The following is a 20,506-nucleotide window of genomic DNA, read 5'->3' as shown; positions in this document are numbered from 1 at the left end:
CCTTTATAAAAGCCAATCCATTTCTGATATTTTGCATAATGGCAGCCTTAGCAAACCAGAACAACACCTGTAACTGATTTTAGTGAGACTTTGGACTTAAAGTTGTTACTGAAATGGCTTAAAGTTTTGGGGATATTGGGATGAGGTGAATGTATTTTGCATGTGGGAAGAATATGTATTTTGGGAATTCAAAGGGCTGATTGTGGATCACAAAGACATGTTCAAGTTCTAACTCCCTGGTCCTGTGGGTATGAACTCATTTGTGAATAGGATTTTCAAAGAGCCTATTTGGATGAGACCAAATTGAATCAGGGTGGACCTTAACCCATATGACTGGAGTCATTATAATCAAAGGAAATTCAGATGCAGTCAATCAGTAGAAGACAGAAGCCAGTAGAAGCCAGAAGTCAGTAGAATCCAGAAAATGAGACAGATCACCATGTGACAGAGGCGGCATTGCAAATAAAGTTACCTCAAAAATTGCAGCAAGTCACCACCAGAATGCTACAGACTCTGAGAGAAAGTATGGCCTGTTGATACCTTGATATTAGCCTTGTAGCCTCCAAAACTATGAAACAATATATTCCTGTTATTTAAGCCAAAATTTGCTGGTGTTTGTCATAGTAGATCTGGCAAACTAAAGAGCTCAGCATGGAGATAAGCCAGACACAAACAGGCAAATAATGATTTCACTTATATGAAATACCTAGAATATGCAGTTCATAGAGACAGAGAGTAGATTACAGGTTACCAGGGATGGGAGTGGGGGTGGGGATGCAGAAGGAATGGGGAGTTATTGCTTAATGGGAACAGAGTTTCCATTTGGGGTGTTGAAAAAGTTTTGGTAATAGATGTTGGCAATGGTAGCAAAACACTGTGAATGTCATTGATGCCACAGGATTGTATACTTGAAAGAAGATAAAATGGAAAATTTTATGCTGTATAAATGTTACCAAAATCAAAGTAATGAAGTCTACCATGAAAGAATAACAGAAGGGTTTTTTAATATGTGAAAAATATTGAACTTGACCTCTTGTCAAAGTGATTTTTGTCATGCCAAATAATTTCAAGATCACAAAAAACTTCATTAGCCAAACATTCATTGATTTACTCATTTAATAAGGAGTGACTACCAAGTCCCAAGCAATGTTGTATATACTGGAGAATCCTACGTTCCCTGGCCTTCATGGATTTTAGAGTCTACCAGGACCATTATTACTATTAGTATTAAACTAATTAATACACAAATAACAAACACAGTTAAGCTGTAATGGATTCTATAGACAGGGTGTTATAAGAATATCAAAGGAAGTTCTTACCCAACTTGAGGTATCAGAGTAAAACTTTCCCTATGGATGTGGCATTTAAGTTGAGGCCAGAGAGTGAGTATAAGTCAGCTGGGTGAAGAGATTGCATACAGAAGGAGAAAATGTCCCAGAGTGATACAAAACACACAGGGAAATTTAGGGTCTAGAACTATATGGACTTTGGTGCACTGAGGAACTGAATGAGTTCTAGGTGGCTGAAGCAGAGAGCATCAGATCAATGAAAAGAGGTAGTCAGAGAACATGCAGTTAGGATGTTGGAAAACATAACAAAGAAAATGGGAAACAATTAAAGGGCTTTAAGAAGGGAGGCTACATGATTAGATTAGCATATTTCAAAAATTTCTTTGGCTGCTGTGTGGGAAAAAAGTATTATATGGAGCATGTTTTATAGAGAACTGGAAGGAATGTGAAGAAATAGTTACAGAAATCCTGTTAAGAGATGATAGGGCATAGATTAGCATGGTGGCAATGGGAAGGTAAGAAGTACATGGATTTAAAGTTCTTTTAGGAGATGGATTCTTCATGCCTTGGTTATTGATTGGCTATAAAAGAGAAAGGAGGGGAGGAATTAGTAATGATTCTCAGGTTTCTTGCTTGGGAACCTGGGTAGATTCATTCAATTAGATGGATAAGGTTGGGAGAAGACAATTTTGATGGGAATAACAAGTTGGCTCCTATGAGAAGAGATAAACTGAATCTAGTTTAAGTGCAAATTACAGAAACAAAGGATTCATAAGGTTGCTACCACCCAAAATAAAGTCTAACATTGAACATGAAGCTATACCCTCCTCATACTGAACATGGTGATCCCCTCCAACATCCAGTGATCCCACCTCTAGCCCTTCTGATGTAGGTTGCACTTTCTCCACTTTCTCTAGACTTCCCTTGTCTACTACTTAATTTCTGAAAAGTCAGGACCGACCCCACCCCCACCATCACTATGTTAAATTCTGTATTGTTGTCCACTTAATGATATTTTCCTTCCTTTCCTAGTGTTAGTCTCACTAGGGCTATATCCCATATCTCCAGGTTTCATAGAATTATATAAATGGCTCTTGAAGGCCTAAATTTCTAGAGGCCTGGGGAAAAAAGCAGCCAGCAAAGCCCAGAACAAGTATTTCTTGACAGTTGAAGTGGATGAATCATGTGGTTCTTAAACACAATGTTTTTAATATGCAGTTTCATAGTGGGAAAGAAACATGATCATTTATATAGACTGTTACTACTTTGGGAAAATCACAATTGCAACTGAAATCCCTCTGAAAAATGGATTCTCTTGGGCCAGATATTAAGTGTAATGTAGCATATCTTCCATGGTGCTAACTTCTTTCTCATAGTGAGATCTCCTGGCTAAGCCTCCTGACTTGCAACTACACATGAACCACTGAGCTTCTGCTGCTTTGCCCATAAGACTGTCAATAGTACAAGCAGCCTTACTTTATCAAATTTAGAAAAAAAGCAAAACTAATTTGTTTTAAAATAGTTTCATTCTTTTTTCATAACTGAAGGATTTCTTTCATTTAAAAATGGTTCTTGTTGCAGTAAAGGTCTCTGCTAAACAAACATCCAATTAGGGATCCATGATTCAATGATATTGAAGGTTTCATTTTCTCATTCTTCTCAGTAGATAAGAATCCTAATTGTGGTTAGTCTGACTTTATCTTACTGTTTTAATTATGACCTCTTCCACATATGCAGTACACTTAATGCTGATTATTCAGCAGCAGAATGTGGATAATGATTATTTACTTCTACATTATAAATTGTGCAGATTTACAGACTTCAAGGGGATTAATTTATGGCTGCCTTATTTTGCCAGAGCTGCCATAACAAATACCACAGACTGGTTGACTTCAACAGCAGGAATTTATTGACTCACAGTTTGGAGGCTAAAAGTCAAAAATCAAGATATCAGCAGGCCATGCCTTCTCTGAAGTCTGTAGCGTTCTGGCGGTAGCTTGCTGGAAATCTATCTCTGTCTCTGTCAAGTGGCACTCTGTCTCTTTCTGTCTCCTCCTATGGCTTGTGCACCCCTGTCCAGTTTCCTTTGCTTACAAGGACTCCAGTCACTCTGGATTAAGGCCCACCCTGATTCAGTTTGGCCCCATTTTAACAGGATCTTTGAAGATTTACAAATGCATTCCCACACCCGCAGGACCAAGGGTAGGACTTCCACTTGTCTTTGGGTGAGAAATTTTTCAATCTACCACAGTGGCCAAAGACTGAACAGTGATTAAGATCCCCAAGAAAGAAGAAAGATATATTGCTTAACAAGGCTCCTGCTTATACCTCATGTATTAAATAAAATATGTTAGCTTTATATCCCATGATTTGATTACAGGGATTAGCATGTAAAAATAATTTACATCTAGAAGCTGTAGTAGACATAAATCCATTACAGGGAACAAAAATGCAGTTGTCATTGCTAAAGTGCAACCCTCATCTTTCAGGAGGAGTCACTCATAGCACAAGTCTAATACAGGCAGTGTATGTGACCCTGAGTAGCAAAATGGAGAATCAATTGTTGTGATGGGCAGAACAGAGGGCACAGATAGAGGAGACCTGATTCCTAATCCTGATCCTTCTCAAGGAGCTGTTGAGCCTAGGCAATAATTAAAACTGCATAAAAAGTTTCCAACAAAGGAGAAGAATTGGTATTTAGTCCTTCTTGCCTCCTTTAGGACCTTTAGGACCTAATCTAAGAAGTCTCTTTTACTGTCAAGAAATCTAACATTTCTTCTTATATACAGTTATTTTTTCCCATCAGTACAAAAGATGCTTGAAAACAAAGACAACAAGCAAACCAAAATCCCTCCATTGACTCCTCAACCAATGATCTCAACTCTTTCTTTACACAGTTTATCTTATAAAAAAATACTCTTCATCCTCACATTCTCACCTGTTAGCATCTCAACTTATAGCAAACTCATTTCATTGCCAGTGGAACTATTCTTACCAAGGATTCTTATGACTAAAATAGTGATACAGCTTATCACTCAAACTGGGACTCTTTTAAGAGTGAAAAGGCCACTAATACTAATTAAATATCAACTGGGACTGCCCTGGACAAACATACGGTCATGACATGCACGACCTCCTAGTCGTAAAACATAATGGACTGATTGCAGTCTATAAGTACTTGACATTTCTTCAAAAATTGATTTTTTTGGCTGTTGTCTCCTTCGTGCAGCTCTATCCTCCCCTACCTTTATGAGACACCCTATTCTGTTTTTTTTTTTGTTTTGTTTTGTTTTTTTTTTTGCTTGGTTGATTTTTGTTTTTTGTGGGGGTTTTTTTTGCTGCCACCTTCCTGCTTCCTTTGCAGGTTCTTTTTCCTCCTTCTATTTCTTAATTTTCCTCAGGTATGAGTCCTAGGACAATTTCTATTTTCATAGCATGAAAGCTCTTTGGTGTTCTCATTCACTTCCATAGCTTAAATTTTTATCTATGCCAATAAATACTATGACTTTCTAGTCTTATCCTTTCCTCTGAGCTCCAGAATCACATCCAAATTCTCAACTTGGCATCTCCTTTTTAATAAACTGCAGGGATATCAAAACTAGTTGAGCATCTAAAGTTATCTTGCACTGCAACAATAATTTTTCCACTGTGTTCAGAGTTTAGTCAAAGGTGTTATTCATCCACCTATATTCTCAAGCCATAAATTTGGATAATAGCTTTTTTTGTCAGCACAACTGTTGCTGTTTTAAAAGAAACAAATCCAAAATCTTAATGTCTTAATACCTTCCTCCTCACCCAAGCACATGCACCCGTGTAGTTCTCACTCACAGTGGGGTCTCTGCTCCCTGCAGTCATTCTGGGATGTGAACTACTTTCAGCTAGAGGATCTGCCACCTTCTAAATGTGGCTGTCAGGTCATCTTGGCATCATCCAGCCAACAAATTGGAAGATAAGAAAGAGCATATAGAAAAGGCAGACCCTCTTTCATTTCCCTTGCCCACAAATCATTTCTGTTTGCATTCCATTGGCAAGAACCTTTCACATGGCCCCATTCAGGTGTAAAGGACTTAAGAAACATAAATTAACTCTGTGTAAAGGAAGAGGAACTTGTTTAGGAAGCATCTAGTCAGTCTCCCGTGCATGCACTTTGCTCTTTTCCCCTTTTCTCCCCTCATATTTAATAATTACCTGGCCCTGCCCATTGCCCTTTGATAATTTCACCTCTATAATTATGATTCAACCCTTCTCTGTCCCCACTGAAATCCATTAAGCAAAATCAAACAAAATGCCAAATGGTGGGTCTGTATTAGCTATACAAAATGAAGTTACAGAATGAAATCATCAAGAGGCAAAACAGTCTATTTAGTGTTAGCTCAGCAGTTTTTGGTTCATGGTTCTTTCTTATTCCTCCATGACCAAATCCTTTCTTTGAAATATCCTTTCTCACATATTGCTTAATTTTCTTTGCTACCATACTTATATGGTTATCATCACCAGTTTTTGGATGATGGCATTATCCTGTTATCTCCCTGAATTTTTTATTCTGAGTTGGTGAAACATAAATGTGTTGCCAGCTAAACTCTCCAAGGCATCATTTTAATATTGTCGCTATCATCCCACCCCAATTAGAAATCATTATTATTTACCTGAAGGATATAATTGCTTGAAGGACAAAACTCCTCTTCCCCATTCTAGGCATTCTTAAGGGCCTTCAAAATGTGATCCTATTCATCTCTTCCATTGATAGCTACTATTATTTCCCAGCATGGAGGTGATTCTTAGAGCAAGGGAAGGATGTTCCTGCATCCTGAACCAACGTACCATTTATTTCCTCAAATCTACTCAATTGTTTTGCTTGTTTAATTTAACTACGCACTACCTTGTGATTTATTTCATTAAAATCTAAGTCATTTAAAAGGGTTAAGTTTTCTAGAATTAAGGAAATACGTTTTACCTGTATATATTCCCATAGTATTGGACACATAATAGTTGCTAAATTAAAAAAAAAAAAAGAAAGAGAAACTAGCTGAATTAGAAAGCATATACTATATTGAGTTTTCTATAGAACATCAAGCATCTAGGAGACAGAAAGGAACATTATTTTTTCAGATTCCTACTAACCCAATATTCCATAGACTTACTCATTCCGCACTGAAGGAATGTATTGGCTTGTTTATTGATATTATATTTTTATGTCAATTCCAATTCCATATCTTTTCCACAAACATTTATCGACCACTTATGTGGCAAGTATGCAACACAAAAACAGTATTTACTGAGAAACCGGAGTATATGGTAATAAACAAATGTTGGAGATGGAGATTGAGAAACATCAAATGTACTGTGTGTCAACTTGTTCTGGGTAATGTTCTAGGTATTTGGTTCAGCATATTCCTACCCATCTTCCAAGACTTAGTTCAGGGATCAACACCTTAATGGCACTGTCTTCTATAGACATGCTGAGGCTATGTTTGTCCCAGACTCCCCATAGAACAATGAGCTTACAGCTCTTGTGGAATTGGCCACCCATTGTATCCATTAGGCTGGATATCAGAAACAAATAAGTTTGTGGTACACAATAGCCCCTCAAAATTGTACACAGCTGTTTACAATTGGGTACAACTCTGAATGTCAATCCTATCTCCAGAGCTTCTCGTAACTTTAGCTAAGGCCACACTTACTCAGCTTCTCCCTCTGCCATTCCTGCCTTTTGCACATCTTTGCAGGTGTATCACCTAAGAGTACTCGCTGATAAAACATGTACATGCAAAACTCCATCCCAGTCAAAACAAAAGGTCACATAGTGTATTATTTCATTTATATGAAATATCCAGAATAGATAACTATAGAGACAGAAAGCAGATTGGTGTTTGCCAGAGACCTGGAGTGAGGGGAGGATGGAGAGTAACTATGTAACAGTTAACAGGCTTCCCTTTGGGGTGATGAAAATGTTTGTTACTAGATAGAGGTGACGATGGCAAACATTGTGAATGTACCCAGTCCCACTGAATTGTTAACTTCCAGGTGGTTATTTTTTTTTTATTAGAGAAGTTGTAGGTTTACAGAAAAATCATACAGACTTCCCATATTAAGCCCCCCCTCCATTATTAACACCTTTCTTTAGTGTGGTACATTTGTTATAATTGATGAAAGAATGTTATTAAAATTGTTTGTTGTACAGTTATACATTGTTTTTAAAAATTATTCTAGCAACATAAGATATATAATTCAGTGCTGTTAATTACATTTACATAATATGAATTTTACTCAAAGTAAAACCAACAAACAAATTTCATCTCACTCTTCTCTAAGAAACCCAACCTCAGACACTTGCAGTAAATGTTTTCAATCTAGTTCAGGGTGCACACAAAAAAACCTGTGGAGAGTAAAGAGAGAGTTCAAAGGACCAGTTAGCAATTGAAAAATAGAGAAATGAAGGTAAAATACAGAGAAAGGAGATCTCAACTGCACAATTTTCAGATTGGAGTTGACTTATTCAGAGAAGCGGAAAGTGAGCACACCATTCAACAAAGGAGCAGTGGAAGAGTCCAGAAGTTGGTCCGGTTACTCTTCACTTGACTACATCACTTTCTTAGTTGCTATTGTTTCTGAATCATCATTCCTTCACCTACTGAAAAATATACAAATGGCAAGACTCTAGGGGAGATTAGAAATAATATGTGAAAAGTGCCTGCCTCGTGGTAGACACTCATATAATATTAACTATTCTAATTACTGAGGGAGTGGTAATGAAAAGAAAAGGCTGTAAGAGTCACATGATAAGACCAGGCTAGCTGAATCAGATGCCATGTATTATAAATAAAAGAAAGAAGAATATGAATAAATTTCCTGAATACTAAGTTTTCTTTCCAAGCTAAATTCCATTTCCATCATAAAGTAAAATTCTTTTGTATAATAAATAAATATATTTCTTATATATAATTTTCTTTTATATAACATAGAATGAAAGACAGAAATGTTTATGTCATAAATTTGAAAGAAACATTACTTAGCACCGTATTTTCAGTGTGCCAAGAAATGTTCCAAGAAGGAATCTGAATCTTTAGTCTGGAGACACCAGTGAATACGTTCCTTAAAGATATTCTGGGAAAATGTAGCAGATGGATGAGTGCAAAGGGAGGACAGGATTTTCCTTGGACTAAAAAGACTGAGGCACAGAATGTGGGGACACTTCATTATTTAAAAGGTCACAGAAGGAATTCAATTTGATTTCTTCCTAATTTGAATTCCTTATAGTGTACAGGGTAATATTAAGAGGATCAAAAGGATAAGCCCAGAAGTACAGGCTCAGGAATAAATGTTCCTCTCAAACTTTTCATGTTCTCTCATTAATGCCAATGAGAACAGTGGAGAGAAAAGAAGTGATGTAAAATGTTTAATCCAGGCATCAGTTATCACTCATGTTGATAAAGCAAGCTTGTTGTACAATGTAATGGTCACTGGGTCAACTCACCTTCCTTCGGAAAAAAAAAAAATGAAATTCTAAACACCCTTCTCCAAAACCACAAATGAGAGTAGCTTCATTATATTCATCCAAAAGAATTTATTTTAGGCATGGCTAGTCTAATGCCCATTTTAATCATGATTAAGTCCTTTGTTGTCCACCCCTCTTTCCCTTCAGTTGATAACTGTGCTAACTTGAAGCAACTATCTTGAACATATTCTCTTCCAGTCTGCCTCCAATGGTTAGGAGAATATTTGGTGTCCAGGTGTTACAGCTAACATTCAATACTAAGTAACAAAAAATAAACCAATGAAAATTTTTCTCCTAAATGAACACAACCTATGGTCTGAGCTGATCACACAAGTTAATCAATTACATATGTGTGTATATTGTGTGTATATATGCATGCGTGTATGTATTAAACTGAAGAGGTTTTCAAATGTCAATGGATATCTCTCTTTGATCAATTTTGTTTATCCCCAGAGCACATACTAGACATGAGCAAAGTACATGTTGACTATGAGAAGTAATAGATGCAATATGTTCCCTGTCTGGACGTCTGTGTTCAGATTACTCAATTAGCAGCCACAAATACTGGTAATGTTTCCTACTCTGTAACTGTCCCCATGACCTTATGTACGTTACTTAACTTCTAAGTGCCTCAGTTTTCTCATCTGTGAAACAAAGACACTAAAGTGGATCATTTAAGTTCGGAGGTGTAAAGAGCTATAGCAATCATTCAATTCAGGGGACTCCTACCAGGGTGGCTTAGGCAAAAACCTTGGGATAGATTTGCAAAATACAGCTGCTTATCTATGCCTACTCAAATCACAGGAATATTTATCTTTAAATTCTGTAATTGAGAAAAATAGGATAACCATTGAAAAGCATATACAATACAAATGTATAGCTTCAAAATTATTGTAAAGTACACATAGATTGAACCAGTTAAGAAATAAAACACTAATGATGTGTTTTAGAACTTTGTCAGGATCCCAGAGATCCCTCATGTGCCTCTTAGTCATTACCATCTATCCCTACCACAAGTAACCATCATCTGGACTTTTACAGTTATCACTTTCTTGCATTTTAAAAAATACTCCCACCTTCCTGTGTATATATATATACCTACACACTATTGTTCACTTTCCTCTGTTTTTAATTTTATTTCATTGGAATAAAATAATAAGTATTCTTTTCTGTCTTGCTTCTTTCACTTAACATCATGTTTCTAAGATTCTTCCATGTTGCTGGGTACAACTACAGAAAGGGTAGCCATACTCCCCATTTGCCTCAGACAGTTTCAGTTTATGCCTTTGTCCAAGTCTAATTATTAACAGTACCATCAAAAGTGTCTGGTTCTAAATGATCAAATATATGGTCTCTAAATATTGCTCATTCATTTTCATTGGGATCTGGTGGCCTGTTATATAAATATTCTATGATGTATTTCATTCATTTAATTGTTGATTATCATTTGCATTTTCTATTTATAGGCCTTATAGAAACCACCAGCTACAAACATTCCTGTCTGTGTAACCTGTGTCATATAGTCACACACTTCTGATTATATGTGTGTGTGTGAATGTATTTGGGGGTGTACACAAAATCTGGGAGTTGAATCACTGGGCATAAGGAATGCAAGCTTGACTTTCAGTAAACAGTACCAAAGAGTTTTCCAAAGTAGTTGTAGAAATTTTTACCACCAACAGTGGTTTATAAGAATCCCATTTGCTTCAAAATATCACTACTTGATATTGTTGAAATTTTTACATTCTAGGCTGTATGGTAGAAGGATATGTGGCTGTATGGTGTCATTTTTAAACTTTCCTCATTACTAATGAAGTTAAGTACCTTTGTTTATTGGAGACTGGACTTTCCCTTTTTCTGAAGTTTCTAGACTTTTTGTCCTTTTACCATCAGCTTGTCTTTTATAATTCATTCATTGAAATTACTTTTAAATTACTGACAGTAGGACTTCTGTGGTTATTTATACATGTAGCAAGTATCTTCTCTTCTTGTGTTATGGGTGACTTTTTGTCAATCATAAAATTTTTATCCTTTTCAGTAAAGTCAAATATACCCACCACTTTTATGGCTAATGCTGTTCTAACCATAAGGTCAAAATAATATTCTCTTTTATTAACTTAAAAAAGCTTTATTTTGAGGAGGGGCAAGATGGCAGCATAGAGAGGAGTGGAATTTAGTCAGTCCCCTGGAACAATTAATAAACAACCAGGAAAAACAAGTAAATAATTTGGAATAACTGCTGGGGGACAACCATGAATGTCCACACATCATACACCAACCTGGACTGGGAGGAATGCCTGAGATCGCAGCATAGAATCCATAAGTAAAAGCTGTGAAACTGCACCAAGAGCCCCTCCTCCCATGGCAGGCTAAGCTGCAAAACCTTGCTGTGGTAGAAAGCAGCACTCTCTGAGCAAGCAAATACAGCTCAGCTGAGCTCCTACTGGGGTTTTAATTAACAAATGTGGACTGCTGAATACAAGCTACAAACACCCAACAAGCAGACAGAGGCTTTTAGTGAGGACTGACCTTAAAGAACCAGAAGACTCATCAGTCCCAGGAGGGAGAGCCCAGAAGACAAGGTGTTACCTCTGGCTGATGAGTGAAACTGGGAGACAGTGTACCGGCTCCAAAAGGGGGCTTCCTGTCCCTTTTTCTCTCTCTCAACCTGAGGGGTTCAGGGAGAAAACCTCAGCCATTTTCAGTTTGCAGTGCTCTGACCCAGACAGGGTTGCAGATAACAGAGTCAGAGAGACAATTCAAATGCAGATGATAACTCCCTAGATGGTGTATCTTCCCTAAAAGTACGGAGGTGGGGCCCAGCTTTCCCTTCAGAACCAGACCCCAGAGCCTGGGGGAGAACAGCCAAAACAGAAACTGAAGGGGCCACACCTCCTTATACCAGTTGGGAGCAATAGGCTGACAAGTGCCACGTGCTGGGCAGGTTAGGAAAAGCACAGTGACTGGAGACCTTACAGGAAAGTCTGTCATTCTTCTAAGATACAACCTGAGTATAACTCCATTCTGAGACCTGAATATAACCCCATTCTGAGACCTGGTCTGGGAAAATCTGATTGGGGTAACCAAGGAAACCAGATGCCTAGACAACAGAAAACTACAATCTGCACTAGGAAAAATGAAGATATGGTCCAGTCAAAGGAACAAACTTACAACTCAATCAAGATACAATATTGTTTCACTTTAATGAAACAATCTACTAAGGACTTTCAAAGAAATATGCTAAATCAAATCAAAAACCAAATCATTAAGTTCAGGGAAGATATAACAAAAGAGAGGAAGGCTATAAAGGAAACATTGGGCAAACATAAGTTAGAAATCAAAAGTTTGAAAAAACAACTGGCAGAATCTATGGAAATAAAAGGCACAAAACAAGAGATGAAAAACATAATGGAAACATACAACAGCAGATCTCAAGAAGCAGAAGAAAACACTCAAGAACTAGAGAACAAGATACCTGAAATCCTATACACACAAAAGAACAGATAGGGAAAAGAAATTAAAAATATGAGCAATAGCTCAGGGAATTGAATAACAACATGAAGTACATGAATGTACATGTCATGGGTGTCCCAGAAGGAGAAGAGAAGGGAAAAGGGGCAGAAGCAATAATAGGGGAAATAGTCAATGAAAATTTCCCATCTCTTATGAAAGACATAAAATTACAGATCCAAGAAGCACAGAATACCCCATGCAGACTAGATCTGAATAGACCTATGCCAAGACACTTAATAATCAGATTATCAAATGTCAAAGACAAAGAGAGAATCCTGAAAGCACCAAGAGAAAAGCAATCCATCACATACAAAGGAAGCTTGATAAGACTGTGTGTGGATTTCTCAGTAGAAACCATGGAGGCAAGAAGGAAGTGGTGTGATATATTTAAGATACTGAAAGAGAAAAACCACCAACCAAGAATCCTGTATCTGGCAAAACTATCCTTCAAACATGAGGGAGAGCTTAAAATATTCTCTGACAAACAATGACAGAGTTTGTGAACAAGATACCTGCTCTGCAGGAAACACTAAAGGGAGCACTACATACAGATAGGAAAAGACAGGAGTGAAAGGTTTGGCACACAATTGGGGGAGATAGTAACACAGCAATGTAAGTACACTGAACAAAGATGACTGTGGGTATGGTTGAAAGAGGAAGGTTAGGAGCATGTGGGACACCAGAAGGAAAGGGGAGAGATAAAGACTGGGACTGTGTAACTCAGTGAAACCTAGTGTGCTCAACAATTGTGATAAAACATATAAATATGTTTTTACATGAGGAAGAACAAATGAATGTCAACTTTGCAAGGTGTTAAAAATAGGGTGGTACTAGGGAAAAAATAAAATCAATGCAAACTAGAGACTATAGTTAACAGAAACATTGTATTATGCTTCCTTTAATGTAACAAAGGCAATACCAAAGCTAAATGCCTGTAAGAGGGGGACATAAGGGAGGGGTATGGGACTCTTGGCATTGGTGATATTGTCTGACTCTTTTATTCTACTTTAGTTTAATTCTGTCCTTCCTTTCAATGCTTTTTAGATGTCATGCTTGTATTTTTTTCTCTTTCTTTTTCTTTTTCTTTCGTCTCTCTACCTTCTTTGACTCTTCCTCCTTCTTTGTGGAAGAAATGGAGATGTCCTTATATAGACAGTGGTGATGGTGGTGAATACATAAATATGTGACTATACAGGGAACCATCAATTGTTTACTTAGGATGGAAAGTATGGTGGGTAAACAAAACAGTCTTAAAAAAACAGATTGATGAAGAAACCCTGAGGGCACTACACTGAGTGAAGTAAGTCAGACACATAAGGACAAATACTGCATGGACTCACTGATATGAACTAATTATAATATGTCAATTCATAGACATGAAATATAAGTTACCAGGATATAGAATGAGGCTAAAGAATGGGGAGTAGTTGCTTATTATCAGCAGGATGTTCAACTAGGTTGAACCTAAGTGTTTGGAAGTGGACAGAGGTGATGGTAGCATGTTATTGTGAGAATAACTAAGTGCTGAATGGTGTGTGAATGTCATGGAAAGGGGGAGCTTAGAGTCATGCATGTCACCAGAAGAAAAGTTGGAGGTTAAAAGATGGCAATGTATAAAAGAGTGAATCTTGTGGTGGACAATGTCCATGATTAACTACACAAATATTGGAAATCTCTTTCATGAATTAGAACAAATGTATGACACTATAACTAGAAGTTAATAATAGAGGAGTATATAGCGAAACATATACCTATTGAAAACTATTTACTACAGTTAACAGTATTTTAGCATTCTTTCATCAACAGTAACAAATGTACTATACCAGTACTATGAGTCAATAATGGAGGGGGATGGTTAGGGGTATGCGAGAAATTGAGTTTTTTGTGTTTTTTTGGTCTTTATTTCTTTTCTGGAGTAATGAAAATGTTCTTAAAATTGGAAAAAAATTAATTGTGGTGATGGATGCACAGCTGTATGATGGTACCATGGTCAATTGATTATGCACTTTGGATCTTTGGATAATTGTATGGTATGTGAACAATCTCAATAAAATTAAATTTTTTAAACAAGCTTTATTTTGTTGCCTTTTATATTCAGGTCCATAATCTGCATGGGTTATTAGCAAAGTACATGGTTAGAGTTAAATCTCATTTGTTTCCATGTGGAAATGAAATCTTCCCAGAACCTTTCATTGAACACATGGTCCCTTGCTAACTGTTCTGCAGAATCCCATTTATTATATTCAAAATGCCTACATATATATGGGTACACTTCCAGAAATTCTATTAGATTACATTGGTATTTTGTGTATTCAGACATGAATAACATAATCTTTTAATTACCTTAGCTTTATAATAAGTTTTGATATCTGGTAGAGCAGTTCCTCTACCTTATCCTTCAGAATTGCTTTGTTCAATCTTTAAAAAAAAAAAGAATTTTTAAGATATAATTCACTTATCATAAATTTATCCCTTCAAACTGTATGAATCAACTGATTTTAGTACATTCACATGTGCCAGTTTGAATGTATTATGTCCCCTCAAACACCATTATCTTTGATGTAATCTTCTGTGGGCAGACCTATCAGTGTTAATTAGATTGTAATTTTTGAGTGTTTCCATGGAGATGTGCCCCACCCAACTGTGGGTGATGACTCTGATTAGATAATTTCCATGGAGGTATTGGCCCGCCCATTGGGTGGGTCTGAATTAAATTACTGGAGCACTGTATAAGATCAGACAGAAGGAGCAAGCTGCCACAGTCAAGAGGGACACTTTGAAGAAAGCACAGGAGCTGCAGATGAGAGACAGTTTGAAGACAGCCGTTGAAAGCAGACTCTTGCTCTGGAAAAGCTAAGAGAGGACAAATACCCCAAGTGCAACTAAGAGTGACATTTTTGAGGAACTGCAGCCTAGAGAGGAACATCCTGGGAGAAAGCCATTTTGAAACCAGAACTTTGGAGCAGATGCCAGCCACGTGCCTTCCCAGCTAACAGAGGTTTTCCGGATACCATTGGCCATCCTCCAGTGAAGGTACCCAATTGCTGATGCGTTACCTTGAACACTTTGTGGCCTTAAGACTGTAACTCTGTAACCAAATAAACCCCCTTTATGAAAGCCGATCCATTTCTGGTGTTTTGCGTTCTGGCAGCATCAGCAAACTAGAATAGATTTTGGTACCAGAGAAGTGGGGTGCTGGTGATGCTGAGTTTGCAAATACCAAACATGTTGGAGTGGCTTTTTAAATGGATAAGGGGAAGTTTCTGGAAGAATTGTGAGGAGCATGATAGAAAAGGCCTAAACTGCTTTGAAGAGACTGTTTGTGGAAATATGGACTCTAAAGATACTTCTGACGAGGTCTTGAACAGAAATGATGAATGTGATGTTGCAAACTGGAAGAAAGGCAATCCTTGTTTTAAAGTGGCAGAGAATTTGGCAAAATTGAGTCCTGGTGTCAGATGGAAGGAAGAATTTGAAAGTGACAACCTCAAATACTTAGCCGAGGAGATCTCCAGATTACGTGTGGAGGATGTACCCTGGCTTCTCCTTGTAGCTTATAGTAAAATGCGAGCAGAGAGAGATAAACTTAGAATTGAACTCTTGGGTTCAAAGAAACCAGGAGCTGATGGCTTGGAAAATTACAGGCTTCCAGGCAGTGGAATCCCAGAAGCTACAGCCCAACATGAGGATGTAACCAAACATGGAACCCAGCCCCCATTTCAGTACAAGCCAAGACTGGAGATGGAATTATCCAGAAAGGATTTGTGGAAAGTCCTATTGTCTGAAGGCTTTGACCCCTGTGTGCTTCATGCAAAGCCAACAGAATTTTTGCAAGATCTTTATAGATGGAGCCACTGCCGGTCTGGACTGGAGGAGACAGACAAGGAACAAATGGAAGGAAAAATTTCTTCAAAGACAGAGCCCTGGAGGTTGAGGTCTGGAGTCAAGAGGCCTTGGGCTGGGAGAGTGGAGTGGCCCACACGCATGGAAAGGGTGACTTTGCCCTGGAGGTCAAGGGTGGGCCTTCCACCTCGATGCTCCAGAAGAGTTCTGCCACCCCAAGCCCCAAAGAGGGTGGAGCACATTCCCAGGGAATTGGGGAGAGCCTGGCTTCCACCACACTGTTCTGAAGGGGTTGAGCGTGTGCCCCGGAGATGGAAGGGAATCCGGGAGCTGCCCCGATGTTTGAGGAGGGTGGGGCTGAGGAGGTGGTCTCCCCAATGTGTGGATATGTTGGAGCACTCACCCAAGTGTTTGGAGAGGAAAGGGCTGCTGTAAAGGCCCTTAGGAAGGGTTAGATTCCCACTCTCTCAGGCCCCAAGGATACAACATCATTCTGTAAATGACTCTTAGACTTTGAAATCTAATGGAGTTTGTCCTGCAGGTTTTAGGAACTGTTTTGGTCCCTTAAACCGTTATCCTTACTGTTTCTCCTTACGGCAATGGGAATGTTCATCCTATGAATGTCCCTCCTTTGTATATTGGAAGCACATAAGTTGTTGTAAGTTCACAGATCCATAGCTAAAGGAAAAGTATGCCTTAGGACTGACCACGCCTATAATTGATTTTGATGGGATCTTGTACTTAACTATTGTTACTGGAATGATTTAAGTTTCTGTGATATTGTTGTAGGATGAATATATTTTGTATATGGAAAGATAATGTCATTTTGGGGTCCAGGGGTGGAATGTGCCAGTATGAATGTATTATGTCCCCGCAAACGCCATTATCTTTGATGTAATCTTCTGTGGGCAGACCTATCAGTGTTAATTAGGTTGTAATTCTTTGAGTGTTTCTTTGGAATGCACCCCCCCAGCTGTGGGTGATGACTCTGATTGGATAATTTCCATGGAGGTATTGGCCTGCCCATTGGGTGGGTCTGAATTAAATTACTGGAGCACTGTATAAGATCAGACAGAAGGAGCAAGCTGCCACAGCCAAGAGGGACACTTTGAAGAAAGCACAGGAGCAGCAGATGAGAGACAGTTTGAAGACGGCCATTGAAAGCAGACTCTTGCTCTGGAGAAGCTAAGAGAGGACAAATACCCCAAGAGCAACTAAGAGTGACATTTTTGAGGAATGCAGCCTAGAGAGGAACATCCTGGGAGAAAGCCATTTTGAAACCAGAACTTTGGAGCAGATGCCAGCCACGTGCCTTCCCAGCTAACAGAGGTTTTCCGGATACCATTGGCCATCCTCCAGTGAAGGTACCCGATTGCTGATGCGTTACCTTGAACACTTTGTGGCCTTAAGACTGTAACTCTGTAACCAAATAAACCCCCTTTATGAAAGTCGATCCATTTCTGCATTCCAGAAGCATTAGCAAACTAGCACATCGTAGAACTGTATAACCATTGCAACTAATTTTAGAGCATGTTTTTATCATCCCAAAAGTAACTCTGTTCCCAGCCAAGTATTTGTGGTGATGAATGTCTTAATTTCTCTTGCATATCTACCTAAGAGTACAATTGATGGATCATATGGTAACTCTTTGTTTATCATCCTGAAGAACTACCAGATTGTTTGCAAAAGTGGCTGCACCATTTTAGAGACCCACCAGCAATGCATGAGTGTCCTAATTTCTCCACTTCCTTGCCAACAGTTGTTATTGTCTGTCTCTTTGATGATAACCATACTAGTGGTTATAAAGTAGTATCTCATTTTGAATCTGATTTACAATTCCCTAATTAGGTTGAAGAACTTTTCATGTGCTTATGTGTCATTTGTATGCCTTCTTTGGAAAAATGTTTGTTTAAACACTCTGCTGATTTTTCAATTGAATTGTCTTTTCATTATTGAGTTGTATAAGTTCTTTTTATATTCTGGATACAAGTTCTTTATCAGAAATGTGATTTGCAAATATTTTCTCCTGTTCTGTGAGTTGCCTTGTCTTTTTTGATAGTGTCCTTTGAAGCACAAAAGTTTTTAATTTTTATTTTTCTTCAGTTACTTGTGCTTCAGGTGTCATGTCTATGATACCATGCCTAACCCAAAGTCATAAAAATTTTTATTTATGTTTTCTTTTAAGAGTTTTATAGTTTTAGCTCTTACATTTAGGTCTTTCTTCCATTTTCAATAATTTTTTACATGATGTGTGTCGTGGTTAATTTCATATGTCAACATGGCTAGGTTAGTGTTCAGTTTTTTGGTCAAACATTGGCCTCATTGTTACTGTGAAGGTATTTCATGGATGGGATATGTATCTACAGTAGTTCATTGCATAATCAACAGAAGAGACTGCCCTCAGCCCTGTGGATAACCTTCTCATTCAGCCAGTTGGGGGTCTTAAAAGCCACAGCTGAAGTTTCAGAGGTATGAAGAATAATTTTTGCCTCAACTTCAACACTGTCTCTTGCTGTCATTTCCAGACAGCCAGCTTACTATGGGTAATTTGGACTAAGGACTTGAACATCACCTTTATCAGAGTTTCCAGACAGTTTCACTCTGATTACTGTAGCTTTATTGTCAGTTTTGATATTGAGAAGTTTGACTCCTCAAAATTTATTATTCTTTTTCAAGATTGTTTTGACCAAGCTGGGTTCTTGGATGTTGCATATGAATTTAGAATCAACTTGTCAATTTTTGCAAAATAGGTACCTTTTGACAGAGACTACATTTAATCTGAAGATTAATTTGGGCAGCACTGCCTTCTTAAAAACATTATGACTTCTGATCTTTAATTTGATTCACAATGTTTCGTAATTTTCACTATATTCGTCTTGCACTTCTATCGTTACATTTATTCCTAAGTATTTTATTCTACTATAAATTGAACTGTGGATTTTTAAAATTTTATTTTTGGAACTTCATTGCTAGTGTAAAGAAATACTAATGATTTTTGTATGTTGGTCTTCTATCTTCCAGTTGTACTGAAAAAGTCCAGGAATTTTTTGTAGATTACTTAGAATTTTCTATATATAAGATCATAATATCTGAAAAGCAATGGTTTTACTTTTGCCTTGCCAATCTGTATGTCTTTTTTCTTTTTCTTCCTAAATTGTTCTGACTAAAACCTTCAGTCAATGGGAAAAGTAAGTAGCAAGAATGGACAACTTTTTCTTGGTCTTGATTCTAGGAGTAAAGCATTCCATCTTTCATCATTAAAGAATGATGCTATCTGTGGCTTTTTCATAGGATGACCTTTGTCAAGTTGAGAAAAATCCTTTCTCTTCCTGGTTTATGAGTATTTTTGTCATGAAAAGATGGTGAATTTTGTTAAATGTTTTTTCTGTCTATATTAAGATGATGATGTGTTTTTGTCCCTTATTTATTAGTATTACATTGATTGATTTTCAGATTTTATTCCAATCTTCCATTTCTGGGATTAACCCCACTTGGCCAAGGCACATAATTCTTTTTATCTGTTGCTAGATTCAGTATGATAGCATATTTTTGAGTATTTTTGTACCTATATTCATAAGAGATATTGGTCTTTAGTTTTATTTTCATATGATGTCTTTGTGTGGTTATGGTAGCAGGGCAGTAGTGGCCATATAGAATGAGGTGCTAATTGTATATTTTAGGAAATTTTGAGAAAGATTGGTTTTACATTTTCTTTTAATGATTGGTAAAATTCACCATTGAAGTCATCTGGACCTGAACCATGCTTCGTGAGAAAGTTTTAAATTACTAATCCATTATATTTGCTTGTTATAGATCTATTAAGATTTCAAATTTATTCTACAGTCAGCATTGGCAGTTTTGTATTTCTAGAAATTTGTCCATTTCATTTAAGTTATCTGATTTGTTGGCACACAGTTGTTCATAGCATTCCGTTACAATACTTTTTATTTCTGTTAGGTCAGTTGTAATGTCCCCTCTTTCATTCCTGAATTTAGTAATTGTAGTCTCCTCTTTTTATCTTGGTCAATCTAACTAAAGATTTGTCAATTTTGTTGGTCTTTTCAATGAACCAACTTCTGGTTTATTGATTTTCCCTATTGTATTTATGCTTTCCATTTCATTTATTTTCACTCTAATATTTATTATTTATTCTTTTATGCTTGTTTTGGTATTAGTTTGCTCTTCTTTTACTAGATTCTTACTGTGGAAAGTTAGGCTATTATTTGAGACTCCTCTGCTTTTTTAATATAGGCATTTACACCTGTAAATTTTCACCTAAGCACTACATTGTATGAACCTACTATGTTTTTTGTGTGTTGTATTTTCAATTATTTTTATCCCACAGCATTTTCTAGTTTCCCTTCTG

Source organism: Choloepus didactylus, chromosome 1 (genome assembly GCF_015220235.1).
Source record: "Choloepus didactylus isolate mChoDid1 chromosome 1, mChoDid1.pri, whole genome shotgun sequence".
NCBI lineage: Eukaryota > Metazoa > Chordata > Mammalia > Pilosa > Megalonychidae > Choloepus > Choloepus didactylus.
The sequence above is the reverse complement of the archived record's forward strand: the minus strand, read 5'-3'. Positions refer to the sequence as shown.